At 43.1% G+C, this 13598-nt stretch overlaps 1 protein-coding gene across 1 annotated transcript in view; it reads left to right on the top strand.

Annotated features, from left to right (window-relative positions):
- Window positions 1-1609: 1609 nt before the first annotated feature.
- Window positions 1610-13598, top strand: part of ATP6V1C1 (ATPase H+ transporting V1 subunit C1) — a gene marked incomplete at its 5' end in the record, with an annotated part of 40122 nt that continues 28133 nt past the window's right edge. Inside the window, 1 exon segment of the mRNA NM_176676.1 lies at window positions 1610-1745.

Below are 13598 nucleotides of genomic sequence, written 5' to 3'. Positions count from 1 at the left end.
TTAACTTCTATGCAGAGTACATCATGAGAAACGCTGGGCTGGAAGAAGCACAAGCTGGAATCGAGATTGCCTGGAGAAATATCAGTAACCTCAGATATGCAGATGACACCACCCTTATGGCAGAAACTGAAGAGGAACTAAAAAGCCTCTTGATGAAAGTGAAAGAGGAGAATGAAAAAGTTGGCTTAAAGCTCAGCATTCAGAAAACTAAGATCATGGCATCTGGTCCCATCACTTCATGGGAAATAGATGGGGAAACAGTGGAAACAGTGTCAGACTTTATTTTTGGGGGCTCCAAAATCACTGCAGATGGTGACTGCAGCCATGAAATTAAAAAACGCTTGCTCCTTGGAAGGAAAGTTATGACCAACCTAGATAGCATATTCAAAAGCAGAGACATTACTTTGCCAACAAAGTTCCGTCTAGTCAAGGCTGTAGTTTTTCCAGTGATCATGTATGGATGTTAAAGTTGGACTGTGACGAAGGCTGAGCGCTGAAGAATTGATGCTTTTGAACTGTGGTGTTGGAGAACTCTTGAGAGTCCCTTGGACTGCAAAGAGATCCAACCAGTCCATTCTAAAGGAGATCAGTTCTGGGTGTTCTTTGGAAGGACTGATGCTAAAGCTGAAACTCCAGTACTTTGGCCACCTCATGCGAAGAGTTGACTCATTGGAAAATACTCTGATGCTAGGAGGGATTGAGGGCAGGAGAAGGGGACGACAGAGGATGAGATGGCTGGATAGCATCACCGACTCGATGGATATGAGTTTGGGTGAACTCCGGGAGTTGGTGATGGACAAGGAGGCCTGGCGTGCTGCAATTTCTGCGGTCGCAGAGTCGGACACGACTGAGCGACTGGACTGAACGTTTCTAAACTATGTTCTGAACCAGAATAATACCACCTACCTTCCCAAGCTGATGAAATATGAAATATCAGGAGAGCGGTTTGCTATCTTTTTCTCCCAGAGGACATGATTTCTCCTGTCCGTGCCTCTGCCCTGTAACCTTGTTTGGTTTTCATTTTTATCTACTGTGGTTCCAACTATCCGATGTTTATCACAGGCCTCATAGACGCCCGAACAAGATTACAAGCTTTCTCCTGCAAGGAGTGATTCACGTCGGTAGACAATCCTAAGATAATGAGCACAATGACGAGCGTATAGTAAATGCTCCAAGGACATTTATGGAATTAACTCGAAGTGGACTGGAAGGAAAAGGTGAATCAGAGGCTGAAGGGAACTCTTAAGGATATTACTCAGAAAACCGGGCTGTCCGAAGAAAATCCTGAGTGGAGAAGTCTGAAGGCAAATTCCAAGCCGCAGAAACATGAAAATAAGTGGGGTAACCTTAAGGATGGCAGCGATGAAATTCACAGGTGGCGGGCGGAACTCCAGACGCAGAAACCCCACCCTCCCCGGAAGAGCTCTGCCCGCTCAGACTTCTGGCTCTCCCCCGCTCCCCGGGGAGCCTCCCAGCCCCGCCCCTCTTCCGTGGGCTCGGCCGCGGCGGCTGCGCAGTGGCGCGCGCGTAGGCGGAGCGGCGCACGTAGGCGGGGCGGAGCGCGCCGCGGTCAGCTGACCGTCCCGGCTGGCACGTGACTTGCTCCGTAGGCGCCGCGGTCGAGGAAGCCGTGAGGCCGGAGCTTAGGTCGGGGAGGGGATGGAGCGCTGAGCCGTTAACGCCTGCCAGGCTGTCCGCCTCTCTGCCTGTTACTGCCGGCACGTCCTCGTTTGACACTTCCCTGGGTCAGTGAGCGATGGCTACCTCCCCTCGGAAACCCCGGCCGGGCCGAAGCTCGCGCTGTGGTCGCGGCTTGGGAAGGATGGGGGCGCGCGCGGGGGCCGAGGCTGTGGCGTTGGAGCCGCCGGCTGGGCGGCCGTGTCCAGTTTCTCGGCGCGAGTTTGTCGCCGCCGTGGGCCTGGGTTCTGTCTCTAAGGGGAATGGAAGGAGGGGAAAAGAGAAAGGGCCCTAGGGGCTGTTCTGTGGCAGAGGCAGACATAAACACTGCGGGTCTGAGGCGTTTCTCCTTGGGTTGGGGTAAGGGTCACAGCGAATCCTAGCTCCGGGGGACGAAAGGTAACAGAGTGGCCCAGATGAGGATACGGGGTGGTGTGTGTGAGGTCACAGCGAGCGGGACAGCCTCCCCTGGGCGTACGTGCTTGCGAGTAAGGTGATGGCAGTTTAGAGGGTCTAGGAGACCCTCACCGAGGACGCAGGGTCCCTGTGACAGGGGAAAAAACGGGATTCCAGAGAACTCAGACAGTGTTTGTTGTTGTTGTTGTTGTTGTTTAATTAGAATGGGGGAAGAGTAGGCAAGAAACTCTGAAAAGGAACTGGAGGAGAGAGTCACACCGGCGAATTGAATCACCTGAGAAACGCAGGAGCAAAGGGGAGAAAAGATTAGATTGTGTCTGCATCCCTCACTGAGGGTTATTGTAACTACCCGCCCCCCACCCCCCCCGACCCCCAAACAGCCCTGAAGTACACAGATGTTGGATCATTTGGGGGTTGGGGAGACTCCTTTGTGAAGGAGTTGTGAACAGTTTTGGCCTTCTGAACTTATCCTTTGGTACTGTCAACTACTCCCGAATACCTTTTATTGAACAACAGTCACAGGAATTACGTTTTTTGTTTTTTTTTTAAATTATTGTTTTTTATTGCGCTGGGTCTTTCTTGCTGTGAGCCGGCTTTCTCTAGTTGCCGCGGGGGGATACTCTCTAGCTGTGGTGTGCAGGTTTCTCGAGTTGTGTGCTCTTTTGTGAAGCACAGACTCTAGCGGGCTGGCTCAGTAGTTGTGGTTTAGTTGTCCTGAGGCATGTGGGATCTTCCTGGCCGGGGATCGAACCCATGTCCCCTGCGTTGCGAGGCAGATCCTTCACCACTGGGCCGCCCCGGAAGCCCCTTTCTTGTTTGTTTTGTTCTCACAGGTCTTTGAGAGGAAGTAGATGAAAGTGCCATTCATCGTATAGACCGGGACCTATCTAGATAGACTCTGGGACCTATCTAGATAGACTCTTGGACCTAGAAACAGATCAAATGATGTGTTTTAAGTCTAGCATAACTTCTACTGTCTTCTGACTGCCAATTACCTGCCCAGTACTTAACCACAATCTCTCTAGAGAGAAGGGTGAGTTTCTCCTAGTGCATTCTTACCTTTGATTCAGCACTTTCGGTGAAACTTGAGTAGGACAGCTTCAAAGGGATTCTGCAGCGGTGGTCAGTGCTTTAAAAACCGTTTTTTAGTTAGTTTGGGTGAAGCTGTTCAGTTTACAGTTCAGGTGGAGGAGATAATAAGCAGCAGGGTGGGCAAAAGGTGCTCAGCTTGTCAATCACGGTTCTCTGGCAACCAGCACGTCTCAAATGGTGCCGAAAGAGGGAACCTCGGGTTTATGTCTCAGAACTCCCGGATCTTTTTCTCTTTTGGTGTATCTTTCAGGGACTAGATAAAATCTAAAGAAACAGTACTCGGGATCTGACTAAATGCCGCGAGCTAGATGGTTCGTGTATAGAACTGGGCAGTAAATGATCACTTTTATTTTTTGATGTCAGTCTTCGGAGCCTTATTTACATTAGTTCTCTCTACCTAAAAAGAAACATTTGGGCCTCAAAAGTCTGATTCCCTGATTATTTCCACAACTTTGGAAATAATTGCATTGGCCAAAGAGCAAAGCTGGAATGCCAAAATAAACCTTTGCCAAAGGGTCTCCTTCTGGTCCACAGTCCCTAAGTGATCAGTCTTCCTTTTGAGCTTGAGTCTGCTTAGGGGTAACTACAGTTTGCACCAAATGTGTGTGTGTGTACTCAGTCCTTCAGTCGTGTCTGACTGTCTGTGACCCCATGGAGATACATACCTCTTAGTTGAATTTTGTTCTTGTACGTGTTCTGATCTGTCTGCCAGAGTAAACCTTTTTCACTCTTTGGCTGTGCAACTTTATACCTTTTCATTTACAATCTAATTCATGTTCAGCTCACATTTCACTGATATTTTAAAGACACAGTAAACCATTAGCATGGTGCTCTTGGAAAGACAGCTCAAGCGGTGGAACCAGGCAATCTAAATTCTCTTCACCAGGCAATCTAAATTTTCCTTTCGACATGAGTGATCCTTGGAACTAGAAAATTCAAACTCTGATCTTGATAATGAAGCAAATTTCTGTTCCACAGGTGTAGCAAATCTGCTGTATATTTATTGAGTTCCAAGAGGAGTCCTTAGGGCGGTGGAGGAGAGGTGCTTTGGTTCCATCATAGACCAGAAGATACAACCTTAGCTCTGTATTTGAAAATAAGATGCTAGACAAATGTAAAAATGGTATTTTATAGAAAGAGGATGATGTATCTTTTAAGATATTTTATGCAAACTATCCATGAATAGGAAGTTATTTGTAAATAAAGGTGGTTAATAGGTGGATTGACTTAACCATGACAGTTTTTTGTTGTTGTTGTTAATGGGCTAGCCTATAGTTTAGTGTTTCTTCATGGGTGCTGTTGGCATTGTGGACAGAACTGCCTCTTGTTTGGCCACCAGCCGCTAAATGATGGTAGTGACCCCCACATTGGGACAACCTAAAATGATCCCAGACATTTCGAAACTCCTGAAGGAGAGAGGTACCATTTGGTTGTGCAGCACCCTTTGCGATGGCATCCTTTATCTGTTGAACATATACCTGAGTGCTTCTTAGTGACAGGCCCTCTACTATATGTTGGGGGCATAGAGGTTAAGAGTAGTGTTTTAGTAAACTTGCATGTAAAATGTATGTACTTCATTAACTGCCCTCTCATCTGCAAATAGGGGTGGTGATACCATCTTCCTCGAAGGAATCAAGTATAAAATTGCTTAGCATATTGAGTACTGATCTAACATAGCACATATTTAATAAGTGGTTGTCATTACCAGGAAACAGGATCTCAAGCTTACTTGAGTGATGAAACTTGTTTCAAGTCTTTGGCTTGTTGAATTTCAGGCTAGAATACATCGTCTTAGAGATATTAACACCTTCTGGTGAGAAACATGGTGTTGTGATTCAGTCACTATTATCAGATACCAACCTGAAAGAGAAGGGAAGTAACATTTTGGGAGACAATGAGTGTAGAGTCAGGGAGTTTCCTGGCATGGAAGGAATTGTTTGCTCCCTGGGTCAGTGTTGAGTTGCCTGTGGCAGAGAGGAAGTGTCTGGGCGCTCCGAAGGTTCTGGTGATTCCTTTCAGTAATGGTACAGTGATCTCCTTGCCTGTCTGTGGATTCAACTTGCTTTAGCAGAAATTGCAAGAGATTTTTTTTTTTAACATTGTGTTATGTGTTATTATCTTTCTGGCCTGTTTCTGTTTTTATGATGGCATCTATGCCTAAGTAGGAGAAGGTAATGGCATCCCACTCCAGTACTCTTGCCTGGAAAATCCAATGGACAGAGGAGCCTGGTAGGCTGCAATCCACAGGGTCGCTAAGAGTTGAACATGACTGAGCGATTTCACTTTCACTTTTCACTTTCATGCATTGGAGAAGGAAATGGCAACCCACTCCAGTGTTCTTGCCTTGAGAATCCCAGGGACCAGGGAGTCTTGTGGGCTGCTGTCTATGGGGTCGCACAGAGTCGGACTCGACTGAAGCAGCTTAGCATTAACATGCCTAAGTAAGGCTTGGCTTTTCCAAATGTACTTCTAGCCGGATACAAAGATGTAAAAAAGATGGCTGTTTATAAAATACATCTACTAAAAGTCTTTCACATTTCAGTATATTTATGGCATGAAGTTCAGGTAATCCTTAATGTGATTATAGGCCATCTATAAGTGCTGTTTCAGTTGAAGACAAGAGAACACAAAAGTTAAGATTGATTTAAAGAAGGTGTGTATCCTAACAATTTCAAACTTACATATAAATCACCAAAGTCTCCCTGGAGAGGTAGAATTCCTTGTTGTTATTGGAAGCTTTTATTTAAACAAATTTTATTGTGAGTAAGCCCCTCCAACAATCCCAGTTAAGATGTTTCCTTGTTGAAGGATAGAATTTAGCATTCAGAATTATTCATTCATGCAGAAGTTACCATTCAGGTAATTATTCTTACCTTTTATTTGTGTGGTATTAAAATTTCCAGGGAAGGATTAGCAGCCTTTTAAGAAGGATGGATTGGGGCTGTTTTACACTGTGATCAGTTCTGTTCGACGCTGATGTGTCACAGTTGGAAGGCTGTGTGATACTTCGTGATATCTGAGGTATTCCTCCTTGTGCAGGTTGAAATAAGCCACTTTAGTGAACAGCTTGGTATTTTCAAGGACTGTCAAAGAATGTTTTTTTTTTGCATGTAGACCCCCATCAGTCTTCACTGTGAAATTTAAATTTACTGTGAAAGGTGGTTGCATTTCAGAGACTGAGGTGTTGGTTTCTTGAAAGCAGTTATATATTGGAGCACTTACTGGGATGCCCTATTTTCTGTGGTTGCCCCTGTCTTTGGTCAGGCTCTTACTTTCATCCACAGAAGAAGTGCTAGTAGCTGTTTGAGTTTATTATCTTCACCTCTTGTATTATCATGATAGTTGTTATTTACTCTTCTTTTGGAGTAGGGGATTTTGGGGATTCTGTGGGATTTGAGCGCTCTTGAATCCATGACCCCTGCACTGGAAGCACAGGCGTAACCACTGGACTGTCAGGCAAGTCCCTGCTTTACTCTTTTTATTTCGCATCCTAATCACTTGTGATTGGAAAATAATCCACTGCCTTTAAATTCTTAGAAGTGGGTAATACAGTAATGAAATAAACAGGTTCTGAGCTTTGAACCAGGATTTCCTTTCTTCTTTCCTTCCCTCCATTTTGAAAAAGACTTGTTACTGTTTAAAAAAAAAAAAAGCATACTTATTGCAGTCAGACAGAAGTGTTTAAGAAATGTGACTAGTGTTTCTCTTGTGCCTCCAGTGTATTCTGCTCGATTTTTTTAATCTCATCATGTGCCTTGTTTTCTTTCTGCTCCTTCTTGGAGGAGTGTATGGCAACCCACTCTAGTATTCATGCCTGGAGAATCCATGGACAGAGGAGCCTGGTGGGCCACAGTCCACAGCGTCACAAAAAGTTGGACACAACTGAAGCAACTTAACACGCACAGCCTCCCATTACCTAAAGCAATTTAAAAAAAAAAAAAATTTGTGGCACCCTAGCTCCCAAGAGATCGAACCCCTGTCCCTGCATTGGAAGGTGGAGTCTTAACCACTGGACCTCCAGGGGAAGTCCCTAGAGTAGTCTTTTTAGCCCTGGAAAAAATTTTCAAGAAGTTTTGGGAGTGAATCAGGACTCTACACTGTGGTCACAAACCCACCTATTTATATATATGGCATTTAAAAATCCTCTGTATTCTGTCCTTCACAAATGAAATAAAATTGTGTGTTTCTTGAGCAAAGCAATAGTTTACCCAGATTTTGTTTTGTTCTGTACTTGATTTCATATGTCATTTTGCTTTTCACTTATTTTTTAAGTTCATAAGCCGCCATTGAAAGCATGCGAAAAGTGGGTTGATACATTTAAAGTTTCTACATTCCATAGAACAAAAATCATTCCTGCATTATGGACCTGACAATACTGTGTGATTCTTGTTTGTGATGATGTGACATGTAGCCATCTGATTAAGGAACGGTTGCCATTTCATGTAACATTTACTGTATAATTCACTAAATAATCATGGAAATGCTTGTTCTACTACAGTGGTTCTAAAACCTGACTCATCATCTGATTCACTTGAAGGATTTAACAAGAAAATAAAAGGGTCCTGGGTCCTACCCAGTATAGATTGATGGAATATAGAAGCAAAAAAGGATCCTGGATGTGGGAATCCAATCCTCTCATTTTGCAAATGAAGACATTTATGCAGACGATGACATGCAGAACTGGGATTAGATTCCACGTCTTCATATTCTCAGTGCAGTGTCCTGGTGGTTACATTGCGTTTCCTTTGGAAACTGGCGTTTGGATTCTTTATGGCTGCAGTTCCCAGTGAGATAAAAAGACCTTGATCTCGTGCTTCAGGCACAGGTACATTCCAGCAAAAGAATGACTAGAGAGCTTTAAACTAGACAGTTGGCAGAGCTCATGGTGCTGAAGGGCTTATGAATACCTTATGAATCCCTGGGGCATCCGGAGGAATCCCAGGAAAATCAGATCTTAACTGGTAGGGCTAAGTTAGCCCCAGAGTAAAGATTTAGACCTAACCTAACAAAGTATTGGGCTGGCCAAAATTTTCTTTTGGGTTTTTCCTTAAGATTTTACAAGAAAACCCAAAAGAATTTTTTGGCCAGCCCATTGCCAGCCTTGAATGAAACATGCTAAAGCTTAAGTAACTTAAGACTGTCAGAACAAAGCACAACATATTTTTATTAATATTTATTTTTTCGGTCGCACCAAGTGTCTTGCAGATCTTAGTTCCCTGATTAGGGATTGAACCTGGGCCCTCAGCAGTGAGAGCAGAGTCCCAACCACTGGACCACCTGGGGATCCCGCCTTTAAAAAAAAAAACAAAACTTTTTTAAAGCATCAGATCAGATCAGATCAGTCGCTCAGTCGTGTCCGACTCTTTGCGACCCCACCTCGCTGTCCATCACCAACTCCCGGAGTTCACTCAGACTCATGTCCATCGAGTCAGTGATGCCATCCAGCTATCTCATACTCTGTCGTTCCCTTCTCCTCCTGCCCCCACTCCCTCCCAGCATCAGAGTCTTTTCCAATGAGTCAGCTCTTCGCATGAGGTGGCCAAAGCACTGGACTTTCAGCTTTAGCATCATTCCTTCCAAAGAAATCCCAGGGCTGATCTCCTTCAGAATGGACTGGTTGGATCTCCTTGCAGTCCAAGGGACTCTCAAGAGTCTTCTCCAATACCACAGTTCAAAAGCATCAATTCTTTGGTGCTCAGCAACTCTCACATCCATACATGACCACAGGAAAAACCATAGCCTTGACTAGATGAACCTTTGTTGGCAAAGTAATGTCTCTATCTTTGAATATGCTATCTAGGTTGCTCATAACTTTCCTTCCAAGGAGTAAGCGTCTTTTAATTTCATGGCTGCAGTCACCATCTGCAGTGATTTTGGAGCCCAGAAAAATAAAGTCTGACACTGTTTCCACTGTTTCCCTATCTATTTCCCATGAAGTGATGGGACCGGATGCCATGATCTTCGTTTTCTGAATGTTGAGCTTTAAGCCAACTTTTTCACTCTCCGCTTTCACTTTCGTCAAGAGGCTTTTGAGTTCCTCTTCACTTTCTGCCATAAGGGTGGTGTCATCTGCGTATCTGAGGTGATTGATATTTCTCCTGGTAGTCTTGATTCCAGCTTGTGTTTCTTCCAGTCCAGCGTTTCTCATGATGTACTCTGGGTATAAGTTAAATAAACAGGGTGACAATATACAGCCTTGACGAACTCCTTTTCCTATTTGGAACCAGTCTGTTGTTCCATGTCCAGTTCTAACTGTTGCTTCCTGACCTGCATACAAATTTCTCAAGAGGCAGGTCAGGTGGTCTGGTATTCCCATCTCTTTCAGAATTTTCCACAGTGTATTGTGATCCACACAGACAAAGGCTTTGGCATAGTCAATAAAGCAGAAATAGATGTTTTTCTGGAACTCTCTTGCTTTTTCCATGATCCAGCAGATGTTGACAATTTGATCTCTGGTTCCTCTGCCCTTTCTAAAACCAGCTTGAACATCAGGAAGTTCACGGTTCACATATTGCTGAAGCCTGGCTTGGAGAATTTTGAGCATTACTTTACTAGCGTGTGAGATGAGTGCAATTGTGCGGTAGTCTGAGCATTCTTTGGCATTGCCTTTCTTTGGAATTGGAATGAAAACTGACATTTTCCAGTCCTGTGGCCACTGCTGAGTTTTCCAAATTTGCTGGCATATTGAGTGCAGCACTTTCACAGCATCATCTTTCAGGATTTGAAATAGCTCCCCTGGAATTGCATCACCTCCACTAGCTTTGTTCGTAGTGATGCTTTCTAAGGCCCACTTGACTTCACATTCCAGGATGTCTGGCTCTAGGTCAGGGATCACATCATCGTGATTATCTGGGTCGTGAAGATCTTTTTTGTACAGTTCTGTGTGTTCTTGCCACCTCTTCTTAATATCTTCTGCTTCTGTTAGGTCCATACCATTTCTTTCCTTTATCGAGCCCATCTTTGCATGAAATGTTCCTTTGGTATCTCTGATTTTCTTGAAGAGATCCCTAGTCTTTCCCATTCTGTGTTTTTCCTCTATTTCTTTGCATTGATTGCTGAAGAAGGCTTTCTTATCTTTTCTTGATATTCTTTGGAACTCTGCATTCAGATGTTTATATCTTTCCTTTTCTCCTTTGCTTTTTGCTTCTCTTCTTTTCACAGCTATTTGTAAGGCCTCCCCAGACAGCCATTTTGCTTTTTTGCATTTCTTTTCCATGGGAATGGTCTTGATCCCTGTCTCCTGTACAATGTCACCAACCTTATTCCATAATTCATCAGGCACCCTGTCTATCAGATCTAGGCCCTTCAATCTATTTCTCACTTCCACTGTATAATCATAAGGGATCTGATTTAGGTCATACCTGAATGGTCTAGTGGTTTTCCCTACTTTCTTCAATTTCAGTCTGAATTTGGCAATAAGGAGTTCATGGTCTGAGCCACAGTCAGCTCCTGGTCTTGTTTTTGCTGACTGTATAGAGCTTCTCCATCTTTGGCTGCAAAGAATATAATCAGTCTGATTTGGGTGTTGACCATCTGGTGATGTCCATGTGTAGAGTCTTCTCTTGTGTTGTTGGAAGAGGGTGTTTGCTATGACCAGTGCATTTTCTTGGCAAAACTCTATTAGTCTTTGCCCTGCTTCATTCCGTATTCCAAGGCCAAATTTTCCTGTTACTCCAGGTGTTTCTTGACTTCCTACTTTTGCATTCCAGTCCCCTATAATGAAAAGGACATCTTTTTTGGGTGTTAATTCTAAAAGGTCTTGTAGGTCTTCATAGAACCATTCAATTTCAGCTTCTTCAGCGTTACTGCTTGGGGCATAGACTTGGATTACTGTGATACTGAATGGTTTGCCTTGGAAACGAACAGAGATCATTCTGTCGTTTTTGAGATTGCATCCAAGTACTGCATTTCGGACTCTTTTGTTGACCATGATGGCCACTCCATTTCTTCTGAGGGATTCCTGCCCGCAGTAGTAGATATAATGGTCATCTGAGTTAAATTCACCCATTCCAGTCCATTTCAGTTCGCTGATTCCTAGAATGTCGACATTCAGTTTTGCCATCTCTTGTTTGACCACTTCCAATTTGCCTTGATTCATGGACCAGGTTCCTATGCAGTATTGCTCTTTACAGCATCGGACCTTGCTTCTATCACCAGTCACATCCACAGCTGGGTACTGTTTTTGCTTTGGTTCCCTCCCTTCATTCTTTCTGGAGTTATTTCTCCACTGATGTCCAGTAGAATATTGGGCACCTACTGACCTGGGGAGTTCCTCTTTCAGTATCCTATCATTTTGCCTTTTCATACTGTTTTAAAGCATAACATTCTTTTAAATTTTTTAAAAATAGGTTTTATTGGAGTAGAGTTGCTTTACAGTTGTGTTAGCTTCTGCTGTATAGCAGTGAACCTGCTATATGTTTACATATATTAAAACAACATTCTTAACACAAAATCAAGTGATCAACAGTTTAATGTTGTGAATTACAGATATGCTCAGGGATTTAATAGAAAACATGAAAATAATGAAGAAAGAAGTTTTAAAAGACAGAACTTACAAGGCTGAAAAATATGAAAAATTCACTTCTTGAGATAAATAGCAGATAACTGTAAAGAAAAAGTTAACCAACAAGAAGATGTAGCAAGAAAGTTTCTAAACTGAAGTGTAGAGAGAAAAACAGTTGGAAGAAAAAAAAGAATGGAAGCTCAGTGACTTGTGGGACAGTGTCAGGTGGTTTAATACACATGCCATATCTGTCTCAGGAAAGGGAAAGAAGTAAGAACCAATTTTGAAGAAAATGAATTTTGTCCTGAATTGTTGAAAACTCTAAACACAGGTTCAAGAATTTCTCTGAACTACAAGCAGGATAAATCCTTGTGACCCTGGGGTAAACGAATCATAGAAAAAGTTGATAAACTGGACATCAGAATTGAAAACTTCTGCTCAAGAGCACCATTAAGGAAAGGCAAGGCACAGAATACATGTTTTATACACACACACATCTCAAAGAAGTTGCACCAAGATCATACAAAAAACTAACTCAGTAAGGTCAATGCAATTAAAAAAAAATGGACACAGTATTTGAATAGAAACTTCACAAAGAAGATATACAGCTGGCTGATGAGGTGAAAAGATCCCGAACTGTAGCCGTCGTGGAAGTGAGAGCTACAGCCCACTGGAATAGCTCAAAGGAGGCTGATAGCACTAAGTGTTAGTGGACCTGCGAGACAACTGGGACTGTGTATCTTGCTAATGGAATGCAAAGTACTTCATCTACTTTGGGAAAGTTTGATGACTTCTTATAAGGTTAAATATAGGTTAGTCATTTGACTCAGAAATTCTAGATGTTTATCCAAGATAAATGTATATGTATTTTCACAAAGGCTTTGAAAAGGAATGTTCTTTGTTGTTAGTGGCCCCAAACCATAGTACATTCATGTAATGGAACACTAAGAAGTAAAGCGGAATGAAACGCACACAGGATATGGGCGATCAAAGCCGTGCTGAGCAAAGGAAGCCAGATACAAAAGAGAATGCAGTGTGGGCTTCATTTACACAGGAATTCTAGGTCAGGCCCAATGAGCCTAGAGTGCGGCAAAAAACAGATTAGCATCTGCCCAAGGTCTGCAGTGGGGCTGGGACTGACTGAGCCTGTCTGTGAGGGAAGGGTTTGGGAAGACGGAAGTGTTCCTAACCTTGGTTTTGGTGGTGGTTACACAGGCGTGTGTGTGTGTCAAAAACTCATCCAGCTGTGCTCTTGTGGGTACCTTTTACTGTATATAAATGGTACTTCAGTGAAATTGAGTTTTCTTTTAATGTAAAGGAAGTAAAGGGGACCTAACCAATTAATAAGCAAGGTACTTGATTCTCTTGTTTCATCTTCACTGTTAGGTATTCATTCAGAAATATTCAACACGTAGTTTTTGAGGTTTTGCATACCAGCTTCTGTGCCAGGTACTAATACACTTGTAGCAAAAACTATCATGCTTTCCACCTCCTCTAATGTGCAGTTTATTTGGCAGAAAGATATCAATAAAAATGTCTCTCAAGGAAATACTGAAAAGGTGCTATGAGAGCATATAACACATTCATGCTTAGCATATAAGCATGTGATACATGACACTCGTGTGATATGTGACATGATAATGCACTATAATATATATCATAATTTATGAGGCATTTTTTGAGGCCTTGGTTTCTTCTTTTATAAGTACTGTCCATCCAGTATGCTAAATGAGCTAATCCATATAAACTGTTTTAACTGGGGCTGGTAGGTAGGAAGTGCGCAAGAAGTATTGGCTGCTATCTTGATGACATTTGACAATTACGGTTGTCCAGTGTTGCAGGGACTAGGTGTGCTAAGGGAACACGGAAGTAGGACCAGGTTTGGGGGAAGGGATTAGGAGTCTGACTA

This window comes from Bos taurus, chromosome 14 (genome assembly GCF_002263795.3).
Source record: "Bos taurus isolate L1 Dominette 01449 registration number 42190680 breed Hereford chromosome 14, ARS-UCD2.0, whole genome shotgun sequence".
Taxonomy (NCBI): Eukaryota; Metazoa; Chordata; class Mammalia; order Artiodactyla; family Bovidae; genus Bos; species Bos taurus.
Note: the sequence above shows the minus strand (reverse complement) of the source record. Positions and strands in the feature narration are given on the sequence as shown.